This window comes from Grammomys surdaster, unplaced genomic scaffold (genome assembly GCF_004785775.1).
Source record: "Grammomys surdaster isolate TR1022 unplaced genomic scaffold, NIH_TR_1.0 365, whole genome shotgun sequence".
Classification (NCBI taxonomy): domain Eukaryota; kingdom Metazoa; phylum Chordata; class Mammalia; order Rodentia; family Muridae; genus Grammomys; species Grammomys surdaster.
In genome coordinates this window covers 886,589-899,233 of record NW_021604784.1, presented here as the reverse complement: position 1 = coordinate 899,233, position 12,645 = coordinate 886,589, and positions in this window count along the sequence as shown.

Below are 12,645 nucleotides of genomic sequence, written 5' to 3'. Positions count from 1 at the left end.
CCTTGTTTTGGAACTCCAGGGTTCTGTGATGCTTCTCACAGAGACAGACACTGTAGTTAGTATCATTTTGTATCACATTGTCTTTAGGGCTACTGGTCATAAGCTTACAACTTATAAGCAAACAGCTATGAAATCAAAGAGTGAGACATCATTGGCTGGCACTAAATTTTATGGGGACTTGTCATAAGGTATCTGGTATTGAGGACACCACATAACAATGTGCTCGGCAGCAGAGCAGGACAAATCACAGAAGCTCTCATCATGTGGATATTTGTTACACAGGCTGAGTCAATACCAAGCGTGCAATACTGGATTCTAAAGTTGTATTATCACTAGCAAATTAATATAGCTCAGATCCTTAAGGAGGTTTGCCTAATAGGGGATACTTGTATCAAATTATTATGCAAATGAGTATAAAATTGCTACTTTTCCTCCAAATTTCTAGCCTTCTAATCTGATTCTATCGTTTTAGCCTAATTGCTTAAGATCTTGACCCAGACTTGCCTACCAGTGGTTTCTTACTGTTAATATCCACCATTGGTCCTCATGGGACAGGATACCTAGACTCCTATATTCCTGTTCTGGCTGCACCATTTGTATCTAACCCTGACTGCCTTTTTTTTTTTTTTTCTATGTCCTGGTGAACTCCAACATCCCTCCAAACCACTGGATTGTCAGTGGTAGACCAGAAGTAGCACTAATGACAATATTGGAATGGCTGTCTTGTGATGGATTGACATTACTTTCCGGCTTTCTCATCTATGAGCAAACAGTTCTAGAACAGGTATTGCAGGGTCCCTGCAATAGTTTAGTCTAAAGGCTGTTTTGCAAGTTGATGAATTTTACAAGACTCAACACTAGTTTTCTTTAAAACATTGTTTTCTTTTAGCAATAACATTCAATATGAGATTTATCCCCTAAAGAAGTTTTAAACATTTTATTCTTTGCCAATTTTACATATGAAAATGATACATTTAGGTCATCTCTTTTCCCCTCCAATTTCTTCTGTCCCCACCCCACATCTCTCTTTACTATTTTCAAGTGTATGATAGTGTTAGTGCTTATCTATACAGTGCTGTACAGTAGCTCTGGAGCTTACTCATTTTGCTATCATCCCACTCCCAGGTTCTGTGAAGTGGACTCCTTTGGACACTCCAATACCATGTCTTTGAGATGTTGACAGGGAATATGGTAGTCTTTGAGATGTTGATTTCTAGTCTCTTGGGTAAGTAGCTATATGGAGGATTGCAAAATCATATGGCCACCCTTAACTCTTCTGAGGAACTGCTATTTTTCACAGTGATAGAACCAATTTATTTATATCTAACAGTATTTCAGAGCCCCATTAATCCATGTGCAACCAACACTCATTTGTTTATAGTAGCCATTCTGACAAATACAAGAGGTTATTCTGTAGTGATTTTTAGTTACACTTTCCTTAAAATTCTTAATACTGAAAGCCTTTCATAAAACCTTTGGCTATTTGTATAACTAGTTTTTTACATAAAAATGAGATTAGAAAAAAAGCGTATTTCTTCCTTTTTCTTATTCTATACCCTCACATATACCTCTCCCTGCTTTCCTTCAAACTCATGATTCATTTTTCACTAATTGATATTAAATGGATATATGTCTATGTAGATAGAACCTATTCAGTCCATACAGAGTTACTTATATATGTATTTTGGTGACAACCATTTGGCAGCCAACAACCAACTTACGAAATTTCTCTTACAATCCTTCAGTCATTTTTCAAACCAAAAGTTTTTGATCCTTTTGCAGTCACATCATAGTGATTTCCTTTGCATTTTTAGAAATTAACTTCTTATTAGTATATATAGTTTTCATATGTCTTCTGGCTTGCTTTTTTTTCTTTTTTCTTCCTGGAGAAATGTGCCCTCCCCACAACCTTGAGCAGGCTGGAAAGACATTGTTTACCACAATAGACCTAATAATAGGACCTAGGTGTAGTTACCCACCTTGGCTGCAGGTACAACTTCCTTCAGGAACTTAGAAGAATAGACTGCCCGCTGAACTTGCCTTGAGACCTAATCTGACTGAAACAAAGGATGGGTTATCCAACCCATCTCCATCTCTGGCTGAAATAAAGAATGGGTTCAGTGGGGCTTTCCCTTTAAATAGAAGAGCTGAATATTAAACTTTGAGCCTTGATCAGAAAACTTTGTCTTGGCTTGATGCTTCTCTCACTTCTCCATCTCCTTTTTTCATTTCCAGCCCTCCTTTCAGGTGATCCCAGTTTGTCCATGACTGCAGGCGGCTACAGAGAAAGGCTTTCCTGACACAGATACGTGATTAAAGTCTTCATGAGTGAGGATACAAGTCTTAACTCCATATGTTAGTAAGTTAGAACCTCCTGTGAACAAAGTAGAACAATAGAATAGTTGTATATTTAGTATATTATAATATTCTTATTACAGTTCTATTCTTTCTTCAAAAGGTTTGGACTGGAAAGAAGCCAAAAAAATGCTAAATGAACTGATGGCCACTGTATGGTTTAATGCCTAGCCACAAACTATCTTCCAGGTGCAATTTGGAGGCAGGCAGGGGATATTAACACCATGCCAGATAAACAATCAACAAATATTTGATTCCATTGATGGCATGAGGCAAAAATCTATATAAACTACAGTGTGGAATCTAGCTGATGCATAGCAATGTTTACATTGCTTTGGAGGCAGATTGACAGAAGTCACAGAGAAATTGCTCTTGTCCTGACAGAATGCTGTCATCTACCTTGTCTTAGGAAACTCCTACAGACATCTCAAGGCCTGTGAGGTATCTTATTTCTTGATCTCTGTTTTATCTATGTAAAATCTCCTGATGTAGTCATTGAAAGGATTTTCACGGCGTGCAGCTTGGACAAATCACAGGAGACCAAACAGTTCCACGAGGGGAGGTTTATTAAGAGAGTGGGAGAACGGGAGGAGAGATAGAGGAGTAGAAGAAGAGAGGCCGGCCATGACCACGTGGAGAGAGGGGGAAGGGAAGGGGGCAGGGGAGATGGCAACCTGCAGGCGCGGGGTCGAGGAGAACAAGAGTAAGAGAGAGAGGAGGGGGCAAGCAGCCCCTTTTATAGTGGGCAGGTCTACCTGGCTATTGCCAGGTAACTGTGGGGAGGAGCATATCTGGCTGCTGCCAGGTAACTGTGGAGGTGGAGTTTAACAGATTACTAACATTCCCACATTTTGGTTTAATTAAAAAGGAAAAATTAGAAAGAAGTGGTGGCGAAGCAGGAATAGGGTCATCGTGAAATCTGGCTACTTCCTGCTGGCTTTCGGGGCGACGTGTCTTTAGGGAGAACCTAGAAGAATGGGTATGGTGGATGTTTGTCTGGTCTTAGGAGAGCTGGCTGTTTTCTGCTGTCCAGGATCTGTGGAGCGAGCCATCTGAGGATAGGCCAGAAAGAACAGGTCCAGTAGAAGGTTGCTTCTCTGGAGCTGTTTTGGATGCACCTGGACTTGACAAGATGTAGGAAATAAGATTAAGAACACTTGGAGAAAGAATTTTTTTTTAAAAGATGTACATTTGAAACCCAGAGGGATCCCATCCTTTGTAATAGGTAGTGAGTGGGACCTTTACTTATCTGGATGGCATCTATTTGGTCCATGAGAGGTAGATCTGAGTGGGTTTCCTGTAGCTTATAAGTTTACAAAAGAGATAACAGCATGAGTTAACAACACAAGCAGTCTTTCAACTGAGTTTAGGTAGTGAGGTAACAGATAATATCTGTGAAAACTTAGCTGTCAATGTAGTCAGAAGTCTGATAAAGAGTAAACAATCTACCAGTTATATATTATTTTTTTAAAAATGACAGAGTCCACTAGCCAACAGTTCCTGTGGTTTCTATAGTCTCTTGGGTGAAGTCAGTTTGGTTTCCAAGCACAGAAGATGCAGGGCTTTTTTCTGTGGAATGGATACGTGTGACGTGAGAAATGACTTACCTTGTTTTAGCCAAGTCATTTGACTCAGGGTATCCCGTTGCATTTGTCCACATACTATCCAGACTGTATGTTCTAGGAGTCCGGCGTTTGTCTTCTGAAACCATCTTGGGTTAACTGTTAGAGGCTTTGGGAATTCTGTTGGCCATAAACTTAAAATATACTGTTAGCAGACTTCTGACAAGATTGAGAGCCATAAGGATTGGTTGTAACTGAATAAAAATCTATCAAGGCAGGTTAGGAAGGAGTCTTAAGTAACTTTGGCAGGTTGTGTAGGAAGAGAAAAGCACATTTTTGTATTAGCACAGAAACAACTTTGTGGGACTGTCCAAGGGTATCCTGGGTCATGGTTGAGCAGGTGCCTAGAACCCCTAGACTCTGCGTGAGTACCAGCAGGAATTTGGCGCCCCCCAGAATCCAAGGTCCTGAAAAGCAGTCATGTCTTCATAGAATTACATTGTTCAGTCACATAGGACAGACTATAGGCCTCAGGCCCTAGGGATTTACATACTAATGAAGGCCAGAGGGCAGAGCAAATTAAGCATGCCTCCCCCAATCCTCCCCTTTTCTCCCTCCCTATATAACTCGGGACTGCCCTGAGTTTTTGGGGGGTACGCCTAGATCCATCCACCATCCGCCATGACAATAAACCTTTCTGGAACCAAGGACTTCCTCGTGTCATTGGGGCCTGCTGTCACCAAAGCCTCTAGGCCGCTGGAACCATAGGGTTCCTCCCGAATGTGGGATCCGCCGCAGCATGGAAGCCCCTCTGGGCCCCCACCACTGAGGCGGTCTCTAAATTTTCCCCACACAACTTGGCTAAGCTGGACTGTACTGCTGGCAGGTTGGACTATGAGCCAGAGTTGCCGCAGGCGGGTCAGTTCTGCAGGCAGCAGCACGGCTGCAGGGCAGGACTTCCTGTTAGCTGCTGGAAGCCGCTGCCCAGTGACTCTGGCGGCTGTACTTAGGAAAAGTAAGCATGTCTTGTATCACCGTAACGTTAGTTTTTGTGGCAGAAGGCACTAACACTCACTTTACAGGACCCAGGCGGCAGGATGTAAGGGGAAAACCCAGAGCAGAGCTAAGAACCACAGAGGGAAGGGAGCAGGCTAACCGGTGGGCCGGTCGCAGAGGAGGTGAGGGGAGCTAGCTGGGCCCTAGACCCACTAGCTTTCCAGCAAACCAATGGAACTGAGTGTGTCCAGGTGGCCGCAAATGACGAAGGAGGTGAAGGGGAAAAGGACGAGAAAGGCTTTCCCTTGGAAGAGACACGCTGGGGCAGAGCCGGTGCTCCTGGGAGAAAACAGTAAAGGCTCACCTGTGGAAGAGACACACTGGAGTATGGTCGGAGCCAGTGCTCCTGGGGCAGAGAGAACAGTCTGTCCAGGCCTGGCCTGGGGTACTCAGCCACGAGAAACTGTCTCAAGAGGAAGAGGGGAAGTGTCTCATCTAAGGGGAGCTGTCCTAGAGAGGTTTAGGGAAGGACAGGGTTCACTCTAGCTCAAGGAATATTCCCTGGGACCATGTGGACTCTGGCCAGTGGGGGATGGGGAAGCTTACCAGTTCTAGGCTAGTGCGTGTGGAACCTGCAGACATCTGCTATTGGTCACAGCAATTCCCCATTTTGGTTTAATTAATTAAAAAAAGAAAGATTAGAAAGAGGGTAGAACCTTGGGTGGGGAGCAGGCAGAACACATGGAAAGGGGTATAGAGAATTTTTTCCAGTTATCAGACTGCTGGGAGTATGTGTCTGTGGGTACGGACGAAGGCCACGTGGGCTGGGTGGCAGGACAGGGATGTAGAACCCTGATACACATTTCCTGATATCAGGCTGCACAAACTCACAAACAGACATCAACATAATTTTGAGGGACCCCGAACACCCAGTTAGCGCTTCCTGGACTAAGGGTTTGGCTTTCCATGGCCTCTAGCTGATCTGCCACTTTGGACATTGGCCTGTTAGGTGGCTTTCCCTCTAAAGTATCTCCCAGCTCAGCTGAAATCCTGGTACCAGGTGAGAGCTACTTCCTGGCGGGCTCCAAGAGCCCAACTGAGGCCCCCAGATATTCACGTGATGACCTGATTATCTGGCTTGAGCCTGTTCTTTGTTACCAGTTTTTCTTTGAGGATGCTGAAAGATAACTTGGTAATAGCCACAATCACCCTTTTGTAGTGGGCAGGCCTACCTGGCTGTTGCCAGGTAACTATGGGGAGGAGCATACCTGGCTGCTGCCAGGTAACTGTGGAGGTGGAGTTTAACAGATTACTAACAGTCATGGCTCAGAGAGTGAAAGCAAGCCACTGACCAATGGTAAAATCACCTGTTAGTAGAAGCTATTCTTTGTCTTTATTTTTCTTTTCTGTTTCTTGGCAGTTTTAGTTATAATTAATCAAAAAGTATTTTTATTATAGGTGTTCATTGAAATCATCAGGGGGTGAAAACAAGCCAGCAGACTATAGGGGAAATTACTTTGAGAATCCTGATTCCTGCCTTGCAGAAAGGGCAGAAATCAAGACCAAAGATAAGACTATGTCAGATGTAAGGAGCAGGCCCTTAACAGGACCAACTCCATTTTGTAGTAGGAAACATGTAGAGACAAGTCTTGAAGAAAAGTTGCCTTGAATAAGTATGATAATCAGCTGTGATGAGGTCAGAACCCGGCCATAACCAGACATGAGTGGTTATCTGCCATGCAGGTCAGCAGTAAGGCCAAATTAAACATAAGAGAGGAGCCCAATCAGAGCACTTCATCACACATTGGTAGCTATGTCTGCCTGATGTGATTCTCCACCAAGCTTCCTCAGCTCCTGACCATCAAAGAGTTAACTGAGAGAGCAATGCCTCCAAGCATCCTACCAATTCAACTAGCTGGAAGCTGCAGCCTGACCCCGCCTTCAAGGACTCCAGACCTGTAACCAAAACCAGCATAAGGACTCAGGTCATATAACCCATGACTGAATGATGTATTTATTGTTATGCTTATTTCTTTGGTAATTAGCAATTTATTATTTGTGTTTATTGTGCCGATATTGTTAGAGGCAATGCATAGGAAATGTGGCAATATCTTGTAGCAATAGCCTTAGCATTGGTGATAATATATACTTTGCTGTGCATTATTAAAGAGTAACTGAATGTCAAACCTCTGTCTCTGGTGTACTCTCTCTCCCCTCTCATGGAGCTGATAATCTCATGGTCAAATCCAGCATATGATCCCTGAGTGGAGGAGGTTCTGTCCCCTCCTTTCCCTGCGGGGATACTAAGACTTTATCACAACCTGTTTGAGACAGATAAGAGTCTGAACCGGAGACTTCAGACATGTCCAGGATTGAAGAAATCACCCCCAAACCCTTGTTCCTCTCCACTTTCTATTCTTTCTCTTCATCTTTTTCCTCCCCTTTCTCTAGACTTTTTCTCTCTTTTATCTTATACTTTCTTTTCTTCATCCTATTCACACGATTCCTAAACATATTGCAGGTCTAACACTGATGTGGAAGGAAAATAAATTAGAGACCCCATCTTTGGAGAGTATTCATTTGAGCCTTTGCTGTATTTTTTTTAGGAGTTTTAGAATCAAACACATAATTAGTAACTGTATTAATTTTTTCTATGACTGTACTAAACATCATGACCAAAGGTAAATGGGTAAGAAAGAGTTTATTTCAGCTTGCAGTTTACAGCCTATCATAGAGGGAAGTCAAGGGAAGGTACTCAAGGCAGGAACCTGGAGGCAGGAACTGAAGCAGAGACCATGGAGAAAAGCTGAGGCTTACTTAGCTTGCTTTTTGTCATGCTCAAAGGAAGATGGGCTCTCCCACATCAATCATTAAGAAAAATGATGCAGAGACTTGCCTACAGGCCAATCTGATGGTAAGAATTTCTCAACTGAGATTCCTTCTTCCCAACTGTATCTAGATTTATGTAAAGTTGCCAAAAAACAAAACAAAACAAAACAAAACAAAACAAAACAAAACCCCAAAAACAAAAAATAAAAAACAACAGTCAGCACAGGAATAAAATGAGATTGGAGTCTCAGGGCTTCAGAGGACCAAGGTTTCTGGCTGCCCAGTCAGATTGCTGAGCAGTGAGAAGCAGAATAAGTGGGCAAAACTCAAGAGCTGCTGAGCCATGTTTGCCCTGCAGGCAAATTGGCTAGGGTGGGAAGACAGCATGGCTCCTGCAACTGCTGCCAAGGTGCATGCTTTAGGAATATAGCTAGGTGTTCAGTGTAGACTGATCTCTGTGAAAAATAAAAAAACAAAACAGGCACACAGGGAATGCTGCTTGGGCCCTTTGTGCTTCATTTGAAAGCAAGAATGTAGGTTGATAAATACAGAACTATTTTTGTTCTTCTACATGTAGACATCCAGTCGAACCACCAATCAAAGAACATACACGGAATGGACCTAGGCCTCTCTGCACATATGTAGCAGATGTGCAGCTTGGTGTTCATGTGGGTTCTGAACAACTGGAACAAGGGCTATCTCAAAAGCTGTTGCCTGTTTGTGGAATATGTTCTACTAGCTAGGCTGCTTTGTCTGGCCTCAGTGGGAGAGGAAGCACCTAGCTTCCTAGCCTTGCAGAGACTTTAAGTGCTAGGGTTGGTGGATACCCATCCACCCATCCCACTGGATCAGAGGAGAAGGAGTGGGGGAAGGATTGTGGGAGGGGGTGACCTGGAGGGGAGCAATGAGTGGGATGTAAAGTGAATAAGTAAAAAATAAGTAAATAAGTAAATGTTTTTTAAAAAGCAAGAGGATAATGCCCAGTGTACAGGTTCTCAGGTCTCAAATTCTATTGGAAGAATGTTCTCTAACCTCTAGAGCTATTTTTGAGATGTTCATGAGAACACTCACTGTGATTGTCTTCCCCCACCATGGTAGATGACCTGGAAGTTGTGTTATTGTGGGTAAAGAGAATAAACAAGTTATATGTGCTTAAATTTAAAAATTGAAGACATCAGATCAAGAGTCCAGTAGTTATGGTTTTAGTGGCCTTCAGGGATTAAGTTAAGTAATTTAACTAAATTCTTGTTCTCCTAACTGGAAAATAAATTTACTAATTTTACTTACCTTGCTTATATCACAAAAGGATCATGAATATTCACTGAAATAAAAGTCTTTTGAACAATTAAAAATGATTGTTTAGCTAGATCTGGGTGATAAACTAATTTGGGGTATTTAACTAGCCATCTTACAAGAAAAAAAAATTGTGCATGTGCTCAGTCTCTGTCCAAAGTTCTTCATCTCTCATCCAGCATTGGCTCTTGAAAGTTCGCGAGGTTGCTTTCTACCGAAGTCTGCACTGCAGTGAACAAGGAAATGGGAGTCCTCTGCACTTAGCAGGACTCACTCTGTGCCCCTGTGCTTTCCTGAAGCCTCAGCCAAGTATTCACAAACACACTGTGAGTGCCCCGTGGTTGCCATGGTTTCCCTCACATAGGATCTGCCTACTTGCAACTCATCACTCCTCCCAGAAGGAAAAATTTCTCATTCAAGTTACTACTTCCTTTCTGTGGCTTTGTAAACAGAATCTTCTGATGTTTTAGCATTCTTCAATATTTCTTCTAGGCAATTTATAAGCACCACTAGAAAGCTGATCATTCTTCTATTTAATTTAGGTGTGATTCTTTTGAGATAGGGTCTCATAATTGGACCAAGACTGGTCTTCAACTCCTTATGTAGCTAAGACAAGCCTTGAACTTCTGATCATCCTGGCTCACAACCTTCTTTGTGATTAAATTACAGATATGAGCTATCGTGCCCAGTTCATTTTCATACTTTATTATTTTAAAAATTATTTATCTATTTTTATTTATTTATTTACTTATTTGTGTGTGTGTGTGTGTGTGTGTGTGTGTGTGTGTATGCATTTGTGGTCATGGAGAATAAAGGATCCCATGGAGCTAGAGTTACAGAAAGTTTGAGCTACCCAATGTGGGTATTGGGAATCACAGTTGTGTTCTGTAGGAGTTGTAAGCATTCTTAACCTCCGAGTCTTTTTTCCCATTTCTATGCCCTAAGTAGTGATCTGTTATTGCACCTTAGCACACTTTTCCCAGTTACCCATTTAATGGTTTTGGTTTATATGACTTTTATCTGTTCTCAGAAATAATCCCTACCCTAAATGTGAATTTGCTCTCACATTAAAAGTGGGAAAAATCATAGCATTTGAGACTACATGGAATTCCCAGTCAGTCCATTGCATGTTTTTGAAACTATTTATGTTTGGAATATTTATTTTACTTTTAGACCTCTTTCTTTCCAGTCTTATCTGTTTCCAAAAAGATGCTAATTGGCTTACAATGACAGTTTCTGTAGCAGAGATGCTGGAGTAGGAAAATCACACACATGAATAAACAACCTGAGGAATAGCACACTCAAGGAACAGACAGGAACACGGCTCTTGAACAGTCTGTTGCATTTGCTTTAGAGGCAAAGAGAACAAGCATAAAAGACTAAAACTCAGCTTTTAAAACCAATATGAAATAAGTGCCAAGAGCCTTCATGATCACAGTCCTTTCTTTGTCACTAGCTGAGAAATTTCTGGCCACTTTCCTAACTTTTCAGTGGCAGGGAAGCTATTCCAGGTTCCTTATCTGTCATTTGGGGAGATGGGTAGAGGTGGGAAGATAATTCAGTTTATAAATTGGCTCTAAGAATTCAGCAAGGTGTTTATGAAACCCCAGCAGCACACTTTGCACATTGTAAACATGTGTTAAATAGGGCCTGTGTTTCCTAGAACATTCCTCTGGGAAGGTGCCACCATCTACACTTAACAAATAGATTCCGTCACTTGGCTATGTCACTGTTGCGCAGATAATCCAGATTCTAACCCAGGGATCACTCACAAAACCTGTAGTCTTTCTCCTGTATCTGTCAGCTTTTGCCAAATGTGGCCTTTGCCTTTTTAAAAACAATGAACACCACCATGTCCATTTCAGGAAGCATTTGTCTGGAGCAATTTCTCATTCTCCACAAGGATCTTCAGATTTACTTTGGACTCTAGCTCAGAGAAATATTTCTGTAAGGTGTTAGATTTCCAGGGCACCAAGTTTATACACACAAAGAAGATGCTCCTGCCCCCACCCATGCACCTGACCCTGACTAGTCACATAAGGAACCCCATCTTCCAAGGATGGATTCATGGACCTAGTCAGGGAGGTATTTTTCCTGACAGAAATAGCCTTCCTAATCCTCTATGATGCCCTTTCCTCTGTGCTCTCCCAAATGAGGTTGAAAGAAACATATACCTCACTTTGCAACAGTCTCCAACCCCCCAACTTCCCCCCTTGTTTGGGATCTAGTTTTCACCTCCTTGGCAACAGGCTCCTCCTAGGCATTCTGGGCTCTTAGCCACAGGATTCCAGGATGTTCCTGGCAGGCACCAGAAAAGGGCCAGCATCCCCTGGCTGTCTCTTTGCTAGTTTACTCTGTTCACATTCTGAGCTGGGTTTGGAATGTGGCCACCTAGGATCCATGGGCTCTACCTCTGCCTTGGCCTTCCAGGCTTTAGGTTCTGGCATGGTATTACGGAGGGCATGAGTGAACTATGATACCAGTCTAGATCTGTTGATGTGTGTGTGTGGTTTTCATCAGCCTCTGCTGTAGGCTGTTGCTGGCCAGAACATCTCTTGGTTGAATAACTGAGCTGGTATAGCACATAAACTGTGTCTTTCTTTTCCTATTATTTATCATAGCTTTGAATTAAACAGGTATAATTGACTTAGGGCACAAATATTCAAACCAGTACTGATTACAGTAAGTATTTTGTTGGATTCTCACATTATGGTGTATGAATTAGCTACTTTGCTTATTCCTGGGACTAAAGGAGGGAAGATTTATTCTGCCTCATTTTTGAGAGTATTATTCATCATGACTTGGAAGGCATGATGGTAGCTGCTGCTAGTGGCTGTGGCGGTAGCAGCTTGCTTACATGTCAGTGGATTAGGAAGCAGAGAGAGGACCAAAGAGCATGGCCGTGAAAAACTTCAAGGCAGCAAAGATTCCACTTACCACAGTTAGGTCCCACCTTCTAAAGGTTCCACAACCTTCCAAAACAGTGCCACAGCTGGTGACCAAAATAGTCAAACACATGAATACATGGAATATATTTCCCACTCAAACCATAAGTAAGTATATGTGCCAGGTAGTTTTATGTTGTCTTGGTATAGGCTAGAGTCATATGAGAGGTGGGAACCTCAGTTGAAAAAAAAAAAAAAGCTTCCATAAGATCAGATTGTGGGCACAGCCTGTGTGTCATTTTCTTAGTGACTGATGGCAAAGAGCCCAGCCCGTTGTGGGTGGATCCATCCCTAGGCTGGTGGTCCTGACTTCTATAATATAGTAAGCTGAGTAAGCCATGAGGAGCAAGCCAGTGAGCAGCGTTCTGTACTAGCTCCTGCCCCCTCGTTCCTGCCTAGTTTGAATTCTTGCCTTGGCTTCCATCAATGGACTGTGGTTTGGGTTATATAAATCAAACAAGTCCTTTCCTCTCCAAGTTGTTTTGGGGCATGGTGTTTGATCACAGTGATAGCAGCCTTAATTAAGGCAATGTAGAAAACAAAGCTTATTAAGGGGAAGATGAGCCTTAAACCCTCATTTGGATGACTCCCCGAAGCCAGTATTCTCATTTAAAAGAATATGCTAGTTCTCTCTCTCTCTCTCTGTCTCTCTCTCTCTCTCTCTG